The 13,847-nt window shown below is 43.9% G+C and overlaps 1 non-coding gene across 1 annotated transcript; it reads left to right on the top strand.

Annotated features, from left to right (window-relative positions):
* The first annotated feature begins 10,292 nt into the window (after positions 1-10,292).
* Positions 10,293-10,365, top strand: TRNAK-UUU (transfer RNA lysine (anticodon UUU)). The gene has a single exon. It is a non-coding gene; the product is annotated as a tRNA-Lys (tRNA).
* Positions 10,366-13,847: the final 3,482 nt, after the last annotated feature.

Here is a 13,847-nt window from a genome sequence, read left to right as displayed (position 1 = left end):
TTCCCACAACATTTTGCTTCGGACGAGGCACCAGTGTCCAAACTTCATTGCGCTTGAAGTTGTTTAACTCCTCTTGCATGGCCAACACCCAGTCCGGATCTAGCAAGGCCTCTTCTACCCTGAAAGGCTCAATAGAAGAGACAAAGGAGTAATGCTCACAAAAATTAACTAATCGAGATCGAGTAGTTACTCCCTTGCTAATGTCACCCAGAATTTGGTCGACGGGATGATCCCTTTGAATCATCGCTCGAACTTGGGTTGGAGGTGCCGGTTGCACTTCTTCCTCCATCACTTGATTATCTTGTGCTCCCCCTTGATCAAGCGCCTCCACTTGAGGTACCTGTTCGTCATCTTTGGTTGGGGGATGCACCATAGTTGAGGAAGAAGGTTGATCTCGTTCATCTTGTTCCTGTGGCCGTACTTCTCCAATCGCCATGGTCCGTATAGCGGCCGTCGGAACATCTTCTTGATCTACATCATCACAATCAACAACTTGCTCTCTTGGAGAGCCATTAGTCTCATCAAATACAACGTCGCTAGAGACTTCAACCAAACCCGATGATTTGTTGAAGACTCTATACGCCTTTGTATTTGAGTCATAACCTAACAAAAACCCTTCTACAGCTTTGGGAGCAAACTTAGAATTTCTACCCTTCTTCACTAGAATGTAGCATTTACTCCCAAATACACGAAAGTACGATACATTGGGTTTGTTACCGGTTAGTAGCTCATACGACGTCTTCTTGAGGAGGCGATGAAGGTAGACCCTGTTGATGGCGTGGCACGCCGTGTTCACGGCTTCCGTCCAAAAGCACTCGGGGGTCTTGAACTCTCCTAGCATCGTCCTCGCCATGTCGATGAGCGTCCTGTTCTTTCTCTCTACCACACCATTTTGCTGTGGTGTGTAGGGAGCGGAGAACTCGTGCTTGATCCCTTCTTCTTCAAGGAACTCCTCCACTTGAAGGTTCTTGAACTCGGACCCGTTGTCGCTCCTTATCTTCTTCACTTTGAGCTCAAACTCATTTTGAGCTCTCCTGAGGAAGCGTTTGAGAGTCCCTTGGGTTTCGGATTTTTCCTGTAAAAAGAACACCCAAGTGAAGCGGGAAAAGTCATCAACAATAACTAAACCATACTTACTCCCTCCTATGCTTAGATAGGCGACGGGTCCGAAGAGGTCCATATGCAGCAGCTCCAGGGGTCTTGAAGTGGTCATCACGTTCTTGCCGTGATGCGCTCCTCCCACTTGTTTACCTGCTTGACAAGCTGCACAAGGTCTATCTTTTTCGAAATGCACGTTAGTCAAACCTATCACGTGTTCTTCCTTTAGAAGCTTTTGAAGGTTCTTCATCCCCACATGTGCCAAGCGGCGATGCCACAGCCAGCCCATGCTAGTCTTAGCTATTAAGCATGCATCTAGACCGGCCTCTTCTTTTGCAAAATCAACTAAATAAAGTTTGCCGTCTAATACACCCTTAAAAGCTAGTGAACCATCACTTCTTCTAAAGACAGACACATCTACATTTGTAAATAGACAATTATACCCCATATGACATAATTGACTCACAGATAGCAGATTATATCCAAGAGACTCAACTAAAAACACATTAGATATGGAGTGCTCATTAGAAATTGCAATTTTACCTAGCCCTTTTACCTTGCCTTGATTCCCATCACCGAATATAATTGAATCTTGGGAATCCTTAATTTTGACGTAGGAGGTGAACATCTTCTTCTCCCCCGTCATATGGTTTGTGCATCCGCTGTCAATAATCCAGCTTGAACCCCCGGATGCATAAACCTGCAAGGCAAATTTAGGCTTGGGTCTTAGGTACCCAACTCATGTTGGGTCCTGCAAGGTTAGCACAAATGTCCTTAGGGACCCAAATGCAAGTCCTGTCTCCCTTGCATTTTGCCCCTAACTTCCTAGCAACTATTTTCCTATCCTTTCTACAAATAGCAAAGGAAGTGTTTAAAGCACAATAAATTATAGAAGGTTCATTCACTACTTTCCTAGGAGCATGAATAACATTCTTTCTAGGCACATGAGCAATATTTCTCCTAGGCATATCCCTATCATGCTTATAAGAAGAACTAGAGGCAAACAAGGCATGAGAATCATAAACATGTGAATCAAAATCATTATAAGCATTTCTAGCATTTCTCCTATCATAATACATAAAAGCATGGTTCTTTTTAGCATTACTAGCCATAGGGGCCTTCCCTTTCTCCTTGACGAAGATGGGAGCCTTATGGCTTGTTAAGTTCTTGGCCTCTCTCTTGAAGCCAAGACCATCCTTAATTGAGGGGTGTCTACCAACCGTATAGGCATCCCTTGCAAATTTTATTTTATCAACTTCATTCTTGCTAGTCTTAAGTTGGGCATTAAGACTAGCCACTTCCTTATTTAATTTGGAAATTAAAACTAGATGTTCACTACAGGCATCAACATTGAAATCCTTACACCTAGTGCAAATCTTAACATGTTCTACACAAGAATTAGATTTATTTGCTACTTCTAACTTAGCATTTAAATCATTGTTAACACTTTGTAAAGTAGAAATGGTTTCATGACAAGTAGATAGTTCATAAGAAAGCATTTCATTTCTTTTTACTTCTAAAGCATATGATTTTTGTGCCTCTACAAATTTATCATGTTCATCATACAATAAATCCTCCTGCTTTTCTAAAAGCCTATCCTTTTCATTCAATGCATCAATCAATTCATTGATTTTATCTATCTTAGATCTATCTAAGCCCTTGAACAAGCATGAATAATCTATGTCATCATCACTAGACTCACTATCACTAGAAGAAGCATAAGTGGAGTCTTGAGTACTCACCTTCTTCTCCCTTGCCATAAGACATGTGAGACGCTCGTTGGGGAAGAGAGCCGATTTGTTGAAGGCAGTGGCGGCGAGTCCTTCGTTGTCGGAGTCGGAGGAGGAGCAATCCGAGTCCCACTCCTTTCCTAGATGCGCCTCGCCCTTTGCCTTCTTGTATTGCTTCTTCTTTTCTCTTTTGTTCCCCTTTTCCTGGTCACTTTCATTATCGGGACAGTTAGCGATAAAATGACCAAGCTTACCGCATTTGAAGCATGAGCGCTTCCCCTTGGTCTTGGTCTTGCTTGGCTGCCCCTTGCGACCATTTAGCGCCGTCTTGAATCTCTTGATGATGAGAGCCATCTCTTCATCGTTGAGTCCGGCCGCCTCAATTTGTGCCACCTTGCTAGGTAGCGCCTCCTTGCTTCGTGTTGCCTTGAGAGCGAGAGGTTGCGGCTCGTTGATCGGACCATTCAAGGCGTCGTCCACATATCTCGCCTCCTTGATCATCATTCGCCCGCTAACAAATTTCCCAAGAACTTCTTCGGGCGACATCTTGGTGTACCTGGGATTTTCACGTATATTGTTCACCAAGTGAGGATCAAGAACGGTAAATGACCTTAGCATTAGGCGGACGACGTCGTGGTCCGTCCATCGCGTGCTCCCGTAGCTTCTTATCTTGTTGATAAGGGTCTTGAGCCGATTGTATGTTTGCGTTGGCTCCTCGCCCCTTATCATTGCGAACCGTCCAAGCTCGCCCTCCACCAACTCCATCTTGGTGAGTAAGGTGACGTTGTTCCCCTCATGAGAAATCTTGAGGGTGTCCCAGATTTGCTTGGCGTTATCCAAGCCGCTCACCTTATGGTATTCATTCCTGCACAAGGAAGCTAGAAGAACAGTAGTGGCTTGTGCATTCTTATGAATTTGTTCATTAATGAACATGGGACTATCCGAACTATCAAAATGCATTCCACTCTCTACAATCTCCCATATACTAGGATGGAGAGAGAATAGGTGACTACGCATTTTGTGGCTCCAAAATCCGTAGTCCTCTCCATCAAAGTGTGGGGGCTTGCCGAGTGGAATGGAGAGCAAATGAGAATGTGAACTTTGCGGAATACGAGAGTAATCAAAAAAAAAGTTCGAATTAACCGGTTTTCTTCTCTCGTAGTCGTTGTGGTCCTCGTCCTTTTGGGAAGAAGTAGACTCGTCGCTGTCGTAGTAGACGATCTCCTTGATGCGCCTGGTCTTCTTCTTCTTCCCTTCCTTCCGTCTTTGGCCCGAGCCGGAGTCGGTAGGCTTATCGTCCTTCGGCTCGTTGACGAAGGATTCCTTCTCTTTGTCGTTGATCACTATACCCTTCCCCTTAGGATCCATCTCTTCGGGCGGTTAGTCCCTTTGTGAAGAGAACGGCTCTGATACCAATTGAGAGCACCTAGAGGGGGGGTGAATAGGTGATCCTGTAAAAACTTAAACTTAAGCCACAAAAACTTGTTAAGGGTTAGTACAAGTATGGCCAAGTGGCTAGAGTGAAGTCTCAACAAAACACAGTACCACAAGAGAATCAAGCACAGAGTGACACAGTGGTTTTATCCCGTGGTTCGGCCAAGACCAACGCTTGCCTACTCCACGTTGTGGCGTCCCAACGGACGAGGGTTGCAATCAACCCCTCTCAAGCGGTCCAAAGACCCACTTGAATACCACGGTGTTTTGTTTTCCTTTCACTATCCCGTTTGCAAGGAATCTCCACAAATTGGAGTCTCTTGCCCTTACAAGTATATGATCACAAATGAAACACAGAGTAAGGGAGGGAAGCAACACACACAAATCCACAGCAAAAGCGCACACACACGGCCAAGAATCGAGCTCACAAGACTATCTCAGAGTTCTCACTTAGAACAGAGCTCGAATCACTTAGAAACACAAACGAATGCGCAGAGACTTAGTGTGGATGATCAAGAATGCTCAAAGGTTGCTTGTGTGTCTCCTCCATGCGCCTAGGGGCTCCTTTTATAGCCCCAAGGCAGCTAGGAGCCGTTGAGAGCAAATCCGGAAGGCCATCCTTGCCTTCTGTCGTCGGGGGCACCGGACAGTCCGGTGCACACCGGACACTGTCCGGTGCCCGATTTGTTTCCTTAAACGGCGAAGACGACCGTTGCAGACCGTTGGCAGATCTGGCGCTGTTGGCGCACCGGACATGTCCGGTGCACACCGGACAGTCCGGTGCCGTCTTCCGACCGTTGGCTCGGCCACGTGTCGCGCGCCGATCGCGCGGCCGACCGTTGGCCCGGCCGACCGTTGGCTCACCGGACAGTCCGGTGCACACCGGACAGTCCGGTGAATTTTAGCCGTACGCCGCCGGCCAATTTCCCGAGAGCGGCCAGTTCGAGTCGCGCCAGCCTGGCGCACCGGACACTGTCCGGTGCACACCGGACAGTCCGGTGCTCCAGACCGAGCGGTCTTGGCAGCACACAGCCAAGTCCCTTCTCCTTTTCTCTATTCTTCTTCTTTCTGTTTCTAACACTTAGACAAATATATTAGTACTTAAAACCAATGTACTAAGGCTTAGAAACATACCTTTACTTCATGATTTTCACCTTGTTCATCCATGTACATAAATTCCCAATTAAGCACATGTGTTGGCACTCAATCACCAAAATACATAGAAATGGCCCAATGGCACATTTCCCTTTCAGATAGACATCTTAGTTCAGTATTAGAAGGGTTTTTACTAATATTAGAGGGAAAAATACTTCTACTAAAGATCTGTCTCAAATCAGGATCAATATGCATGAAAGCATTATAAATAGAGACAGACCAAGATTTATAATTAGAACCATCGCCTAAAAGAAGTTCTAGAGTTACCTCTTGTGACGACATCGTCATCTCCGGACGGCTAAGCCCACACTGGAGAGGCCTAGCTCCGATACCAATTGAAAGTTCCCTATGCCTTGGAACAGGATCTGAATGTCGCCTAGAGGGGGGGGTGAATAGGCGAATAATAATTAATCACTTTATAACTGGAAATTCTTACTCTACTCGAAGACTGGATTGCAGTGGAATGAAGGACCCTTCGAGTAGGTTGCAACAGAATTGAAGTTCCTGTCTTAAAATACCCTGGGCTTGGAGTCTATTTCAACTCCTTCCTCCGTTTGCTCAGATCTGTCAGTATGACAGATAGAGCCTTCCACTATGTTGAGTTGGGTTACAACAAAGCCGCGGCTGCTTACAATCTTCTTGACAGCACTCCGGCAGAGTAACAATGCGCTCAAGACTTTGCTCTAGCTCTTTGCAGCACCTCTCCACTCTCTAAAGGCTTATAACTTTGCCTTCACACAAACTAGAGAGATTTACACAAGAGGGAGAGAGAGAATCGATCCGAGTGATGTATACAATTGTTGGCTGCACTTGTGTTATTGTTTGAGGCGCCTAGGGGTCCCTTTTATAGCCCCAAATGGCCTAGGAGCCGTTAGAGCTTCATTTGGAAGCTCCCAGCCTTCCCTGATTGCGGGTGCACCGGACTGTCCGGTGGCGCACCGGACAGTGAACAGTAACGGATCTGATTGACAGTTTCCTTCTCTGAAACAGCTAGCCGTTGGTGCACCGGACAGGTTACTATTCACTGTCCTGTGCACCGGACAGGTCACTATTCACTGTCCTGTGCACCGGACACAGCTACTATTCACTGTCCTGTGCACCGGACGCTGCGCTATTCACTATCCTGTGCACCGGACGCTGCGACTATTCACTGTCCTGTGCACCGGACACAGTTACTATTCACTGTCCTGTGCACCGGACAGCTACTATTCACTGTCCTGTGCACCAGCCAACAGCACACTAAGTGCTTTTTCCTCCGTTCTTTCTCCGTTTGACTTCAACTTTTGGGAGGATTTTCCTGAGACTTAAACAAACACATTTAGAGTATAATCCAATTGATTTAGTCCTAGAAACTTACATCTTTCTTGTTCTTCTCCTAGCTTTTCTGTTTCTCCTCCAGCAGAGCTCAGAATGGTACTTTCTCTACAGAAAGAGTTAGAGAGCAAACCAAAGCACCAAACTTGTAGTAAGAGGTGTATGCAAAATGGTTGAACACTCAAACCTTACATACTTAACTTTTTCATCGTTTTACCCAATTTGGCTTGTTTGAGGTCGATGTTGGACTCTAAACCATCAAGTCAACTTGACTTGATCTAGATTGACATATCTGAGCCCCAACCCCCGTTCACTTCTCGAGCTTGATCTTGAGCCTTATGTAGTGATCCTTGATGCACCATAAGTCTTCTTAACTCGATCAACCTTGACTTTGCAAGTCTTCTTCTTCACCCCTGGCTTTGGGTTCCTGGTCTCCTTGACCTTCTCCCGTGCACTCGATACCTCGAAGCTCTTCTTGCCTCCATCCTTGGCTTGATCGGTTGTCTCTGAGTTACGCACACCAAGTCTCACTTAAGCAATGTCCATCTTACTTGTGATGTCCATTATCTATAGATAATCCAGTCTTTGGACCATCACACTTGTTCACTTGTGTTGAACCCTGTTAGCTTTGCATTAAGCACCTGTTCAACACTTAGCACACTTGTTAGTCCTTTAATTGGGTTGTCATCCAAACCACCAAAACCCACAAGAGAGCTTTCAACCCTCATAGAACCAGGTCGTGCCAGGCTCGGACCGGGCCTAAACAGCGGGCTTCGTGCTGGGCTCGCGGGACTCGTACTTATTGACCATCTATAGACGCAGCGCAGTGTCCTTGTGGAATCAACGATGGTTGCGCCCCAAATGAAACCCTACTCCGCTTAAATCCGACAGGTTCGACTCGCTGGTGGTCTTTTACACGGCCGGAACTTTGGCCAATTTTGCGCCGAAACCAAACACCTTTTCCTAAAGCACTTGGACTAATGTACTTCCCATGATTAATTCGCCATAGACAGTGACCGACCTAGGATTTAAATATAAGGTAGTCGAGTATAATTTTTTAACATATAATAATGTATATAATTTAGTACTACATTATAATTTCCATTGATTCAATACATGAGCAGAAAATAAACAAAATATCTCTTAATACATTGAATTCATCAAATTAGGTTGCAAGATGCATAAATTTGTTTCTTTAGACCTAAACAATGACTACTAGTTTGTTTTTGGGCCAAATTCCTGAGTAGTCAGAGGCCTACCTAGACTATTCTCTAGGTCCTTCCTAGCGTAAGTACGTATTGTCCGGAAAAAAAATAACACTGAAAGTTAAAAGTATGTACAAAGCATTTTAATGCACTGTGCCTTAAGATGTATATAGATGGTAAGTGTAAAAACAAAGACACTATGTCTTCATGAAGACACATTTAGCTCGGTTTTTTAAGCAAGATATAGCTTCGCTAGTACAACCCACAAAAATAGGTCATATCTTATAGAAATTTATTAAATAAAGCATAAAAGATATACCCTATTTATACATATAGTCTACTCACTACAATGTCTAGGTTATACATGCCCTAAGCCTTTTGGCCGGTGGCGGCATCAACGACAACATGTTGCTCTGAATTGATTCAGCTGACCCTTTTTACCGTGCGGTAGAAATTACTATAGGCTCATTTGGTAGAATCCGAGAAGATTAAGAGGCTAAAATCTTTTACTATTAAATTTTAAATACTAAGAGATTTTAACCCACTCAAACTCCTTTAATCTCCTGTCTCAAACAAGTATCGGAAGTAAGAATACCAGAGATGATTGAAGGGGCTAAAATATCCTTGATGAATATGCGCCGATGCCTGCCTTCAGTTCCATGCAGAGGGGAGTGGGGCAGCGCATTGAACCTACATAACCAAAGCAACATGTACCGCAGCTTATTTGCATGTTTGGTTCACTACCTCAGTTGCCACACTTTGACTAACTTTTTTGTCTAAGGTTAGTTATTCAATTCGAACGACTAACCTTAGGCAAAGTGTGGCACATTTAGCCACAAACCAAACATCCCCTAATTCGCCAGCCGTCGGCGCGACGCGGTCTGCCGTTTTCTGCTCGCAGTGGCGCAGAAATTTGTTTATTTAGACCTAAACAATAAGTACTAGTTTGTTTTTGGGCCAAATTCCCGGGTAGTCAGAGGCCTACCTAGACTATTCTCTAGGTCCTTCCTGGCCATAAGTACGTATTGTTCGGAAAGAAGAACACTGAAAGATAAGAGTATGTACAAAGCATTTTAATGCACTGTGTCTTAAGGTGTATATAGCGAGTAAGTGTAAAAAACGAAGACGCTATGTCTTTATGAAGACACACACTTAGAGTGACTCCAACAGAGACCATGCAAATCGAGCAGCCATTCAAGCATTTAGCTAGCGTCTCTGGTTTGTCTGTCCAGCCATATGACACACGCTTTTAACAGCACAGGCAAAAAGACAGCGGTAGTATAGTTCAATAAATGGAGCAGATGGTGGGGTCATGTTCTCAGACACAGAAAAAGAAAATGGCTGCCAGCCACAGTACAAGCTAATATGGCTTTTCTCTCTTTCCATCCTTTTTGCCTGGCTCGTTTGGCTGCCATGTTGTAAGGTGTTTTGTACTGCTACAGTAGCTTGTGGGCAACTATTTTAGCTTTGTCTGTCCATTTAGCTGCTCTGTTGGAGTCAGTCTTAGCTTGGTTTTTTAAGGAAGACAGAGCTTCACTAATACAACTCACATAAATAGATCATGTCTTATAAAAATTTATTAAATAAGACATAAGAGATACACCCCATTTATACCTACAGTGTACGCACTATAATATCTAGGTTATACTTTATACATTGCCTATGTCCTTCGGCCGGTGGCGGTATCAACAACAACATGGTGCTGTGAACTGATTCAACCGACCCTTTTTACCGTGCGATAGAAACTACTATAGTCTCGTTTGGGAGAATTCGAGAAGATTAAGGGCTAAAATCTTTTACTATTAAATGTTAAATACTAAGAGATTTTAATCCACTCAATCTTTTTTAATCCCTTGTCTCAAACAAGTATCGTAAGTAAGAATATCGGAGAGATTAAAGAGGCTAAAATCCCCTTTATAAATAGTAAAGCAAAGAGATTGTAGCCCTTCAATACTCTCCAATATTCTTACTCTCAAATAAGTCTTTACTGGTATAATAATTTCAAGTTAAAACTGGCCCAACCAAACGCCCCATCATCCCATCCGTGGTAGTACGTCGATCCGTCGGAGTTATGCTCTCATCCACCACCTACGCTCATGTCGAATTTTTTATATTTTAGCCCTTTTTTGGAAAAAAATTCACGTTTGGACCTTAAAAAATTTTAATGTCATTTTTGGACCCTTTTCTCGGCGCCATAGCCAATGGCGCCGAGGTAACACAGCTCGGCGCCATAGGCTATGGCGCCGAGGTGCGTGTTACGCTGGCACAAACGGACGTCGTGGCACCGACGTGGCACCGACATGGAACCGAGCTCGGCGCCATAGATCTTGGCGCCGAGCTCTATTATGTACACAAAACTTGTCTAGCTTAGTTGGTAGAGCTCAAGGCTTTTAACCTTGTGGTTGTGGGTTCAAGTCCCATGATAGGCATGTTTTCATACTTTTTTTTGTCTTTGACACTGATTTTTTTTTGTTGTCCAGATTTTTCGTTTATGTCGCTGATTTGTCCGTCTAGATTTATTTCTTATCCAGATTGTTTGTTTTTGTGACTGATTTATTTATCCGTCCATATTTTTTCGTTTATTAAGCTTAAGGAAACGTACTTAAATTGGTTAGCGGCCACCGGTTTAGCTATGGTGCATCGTGGTTTTTTTCGTTTATGCCGCTGATTTGTCCGTCCAAATTTATTTCTCATCTTGATTTGTTTTTGCTTTTGCGACTGATTTGTTTATTACATTTTGTTTAATAGTACTGAATAATCCGTCTGGCTCTTGGTGCATTGTAAACCCCACATGCTTAAGCTTGATTCCGTCCTCTCGCTAATTACAAGTGATTTTAAACATTAAATAATATACTAAAAACTGAAGTACACCATTTAAAATGTTAAAAATATTTATATCATAAACAAATGATTGTATTAATCTTACATTAGTAGTGATGTACAATGATAAATTTTAATTAATATTAAAAATTATAATTTTGAATACATTAGATTATTGGAGTTTTAGAGTCCAAAATATAAATATACTTAATAAACAAAAAGATTATAATTAGAGTCCAAAATATAAATATACAAGGTATAAATAAATAGTGACTTGATGATTTTATAAAGTACTTTGTACTTCCATAGGGTGGGTTACTTATGTGCACGGTACTTGCGTCACGCAGTTTGAATAAACAAAAACAAAAACAAAAAATATCTAGATGAATAAATAAATCGGTCACAAAAACAAAAAAACTATATGAAAAATAAATCTGGACGGACAAATCAGCGACATAAACGAAAAATATAGACAACAAAAAAACAAATTAGTGATAAAAAAATACGTTCACGATGGAGCTTGAACCCAAAACCTCAAAGTTAAAAGTCTTGCACTCTACCGATTGAGATAGACATACTTTGTTGTTACATATCCGAGCTCGGCGCCATAGATCTTGGCGCCGAGCTCGGTACCACGTTGGCGCCACGTCGTTCAGGTTGGGCCAGCGTAGCACGCACCTCGGCGCCATAGCCTATGGCGCCGAGCGGTGTTACCTCGGCGCCATTGGCTATGGCGCCGAGCAAAGGGTCCAAAAATGACATTAAAATTTTCTAAGGTCCAAACGTGAAATTTTTTTCCGAGGAAGGGCTAAAATATAAAAAATTCGGACGCTCATGACTCGGTCTATTTTATATTTTAAACTCTATTCTATAAATAATACCCTCTATATTATAAAACTGTATTTTACACAGCTATATAGACGTTCGACTGCAGAGCCTATTATACGCGTAGAGCTCGCATCAAAAGGGTGCGGTGAACGCGATGCCTGCCTCTTCCGTAGTTCCGTTCCATGCAGAGGGGAGTGGGGCAGTACACTGAACCTACATAACCAAAGCAACATGTACCGCAGCTTATTTAATTCGCCACCCGTCGGCGCGACGCGGTCTGCCGTTTTCTGCTCGCCGTAGCGCAGACCCTCCTCGTTGTTGCTCGAGTTTAACAGTTCACTCACTCTATCACCTACGACGGAGGCTGCACTGCACGTCGGCGCGGCCCGTCCGAGCGACCGCTCCCGCGCTCTGGAGTCTGGAGCCTGAACACGCCGCACGGCGGAAGCAATGCTCGCCACGCGCCGTCCTAACCGGTGTAGGCCGGGAGCTTTGTTAGCTACAGTAATCATGGCACTTTACACTGGTGCAGCTTGACAGTTAGGAGTAGCCACGCTGCTACTCCTAACACTTTCATTATTTTTAATGGTAGGTGTGGTACGTGTACTACGTGTCGTGGTTAGCGCGGGCATAAATTCGACAGACCAGTACCACAGCACGCATAGGGCTCTGCGCCTCTGCGACGCGCAGAGCACGAGTTACGATTTCCTGCGCTGCCTGTCCTCACACACTTTGATCACTGTAAACAAAACCGCACGGATAACGTGCATGCACGGCGCTGGTGGGCACCGAAGCACGAATGGCCTCTGATAAGGCGTGTTCCGTCTTCCGTGCTTCTATAGGGTGCACGAAAATAAAAGAAACGTCGATGTCATGGGGAACAACACAAAAGGTTAATTACACACCACCTGGCACCTTACAAAGACAGAGCCTACTCGTGTGGTTGCACTGCCCTGCGAGGAGAGGATCTCGCGCTGAGCCCAAATTCTTTTTTTATTTTAGTATTTTGTCGTAAAAAATTTATTAACCTTCGTAGGCAACGTAAAGTCGTATTTAGACGCTAGACTATATAGTATGATGTCGTGCCTTAGGACGACCTCTCCATCTCTGTTGTTCCCTTCTCCCCCGAGGTCTAACTCTACTGATTTAACTTGGTCTAGACCAGGAACACATCCAGGAAGGCGGGGGCAAAGCTAAATGGTAGCTTTGTGGGTACACATGCATCTAAAAAAAAAAATCAAAAAACAGTTAGAATATTTAAATTTTCACCATATCTACATCATCCACAAGAGAGATGTGCTCTTTATAGTTGCTCTAGCTTTAACATTGTAGAAAGGCACTCGTTGAAGAGATAAGTTATCCAGTAACATGATTATCTCTTCCTATTGGTAATGTGGAGGAAAGCATGAAGTACATCAAGGTAAGTGTTATCTAGAAGCATGATTATCTCTTTTTGTTGGTTAGGTGGGAGAGAGGGGGAGGAATAGATCTACGAGCGTGACACACGACAATGACATAAGGATCAAGATAATACGTCTCGGTGATCTAGACTAATAGCATATTTGGAAGCACCACAGTGTCTAGAAATCGATTTATGGAAAAAAAATGGAATGTGTGTGAGTTTCTTGAAAACCACTTTATAGCTTTTTCAGAATACAAAGAGAAATCTACTCTTACTCTGTTAAAAATTCATGAAAATTAAAAACTGGACGGCACATATTTTAGTAACATATCATCCTGAGCGCGATAATCTATAGGTTGATACGTGTTACCTCGATCTCGTAGACCCCGACGCCAAATCTAAAATCAAAAACAATTTTATGTCAGAAACATATGTATAGTTTTTTATGGAAAAGGGGCTAAAAACATAAAATAGAAACAATTCTGGCCGTCAGCCGCCCGACACTCGGTCTCCTCGACCTGTCGCCCACGGGCCACGGGCATGGTTCCTGGTCCGCGGCGGCTGTTCGATCGGTGAGGAAGACAGCGGCCAGGTGTCGCGCACTGATCGGGATCACGTAGAACGTACTGGAGTTTAATCGGTCGGCGGTCCAAAATATGGCAGCTAATCAGCAACCGAGCCAAAAGATGCAAAATGGGTACTGGTACACTCCACGAACCCTACGGAGTACAGTACGTAGTAGCATCAGCTTAGGTCCATCTCAAATCTCATCGGGACGGGACGGTCGACGGATCGATGCAGCAAGGTCGTCAATGACATGTGATGCACGCGCAATTCTTCCTGGATTGTTCTACTAGCAAT

The sequence above is a fragment of the Zea mays genome, chromosome 3, assembly GCF_902167145.1.
Source record: "Zea mays cultivar B73 chromosome 3, Zm-B73-REFERENCE-NAM-5.0, whole genome shotgun sequence".
Lineage (NCBI taxonomy): Eukaryota > Viridiplantae > Streptophyta > Magnoliopsida > Poales > Poaceae > Zea > Zea mays.
Note: the sequence above shows the minus strand (reverse complement) of the source record. Positions and strands in the feature narration are given on the sequence as shown.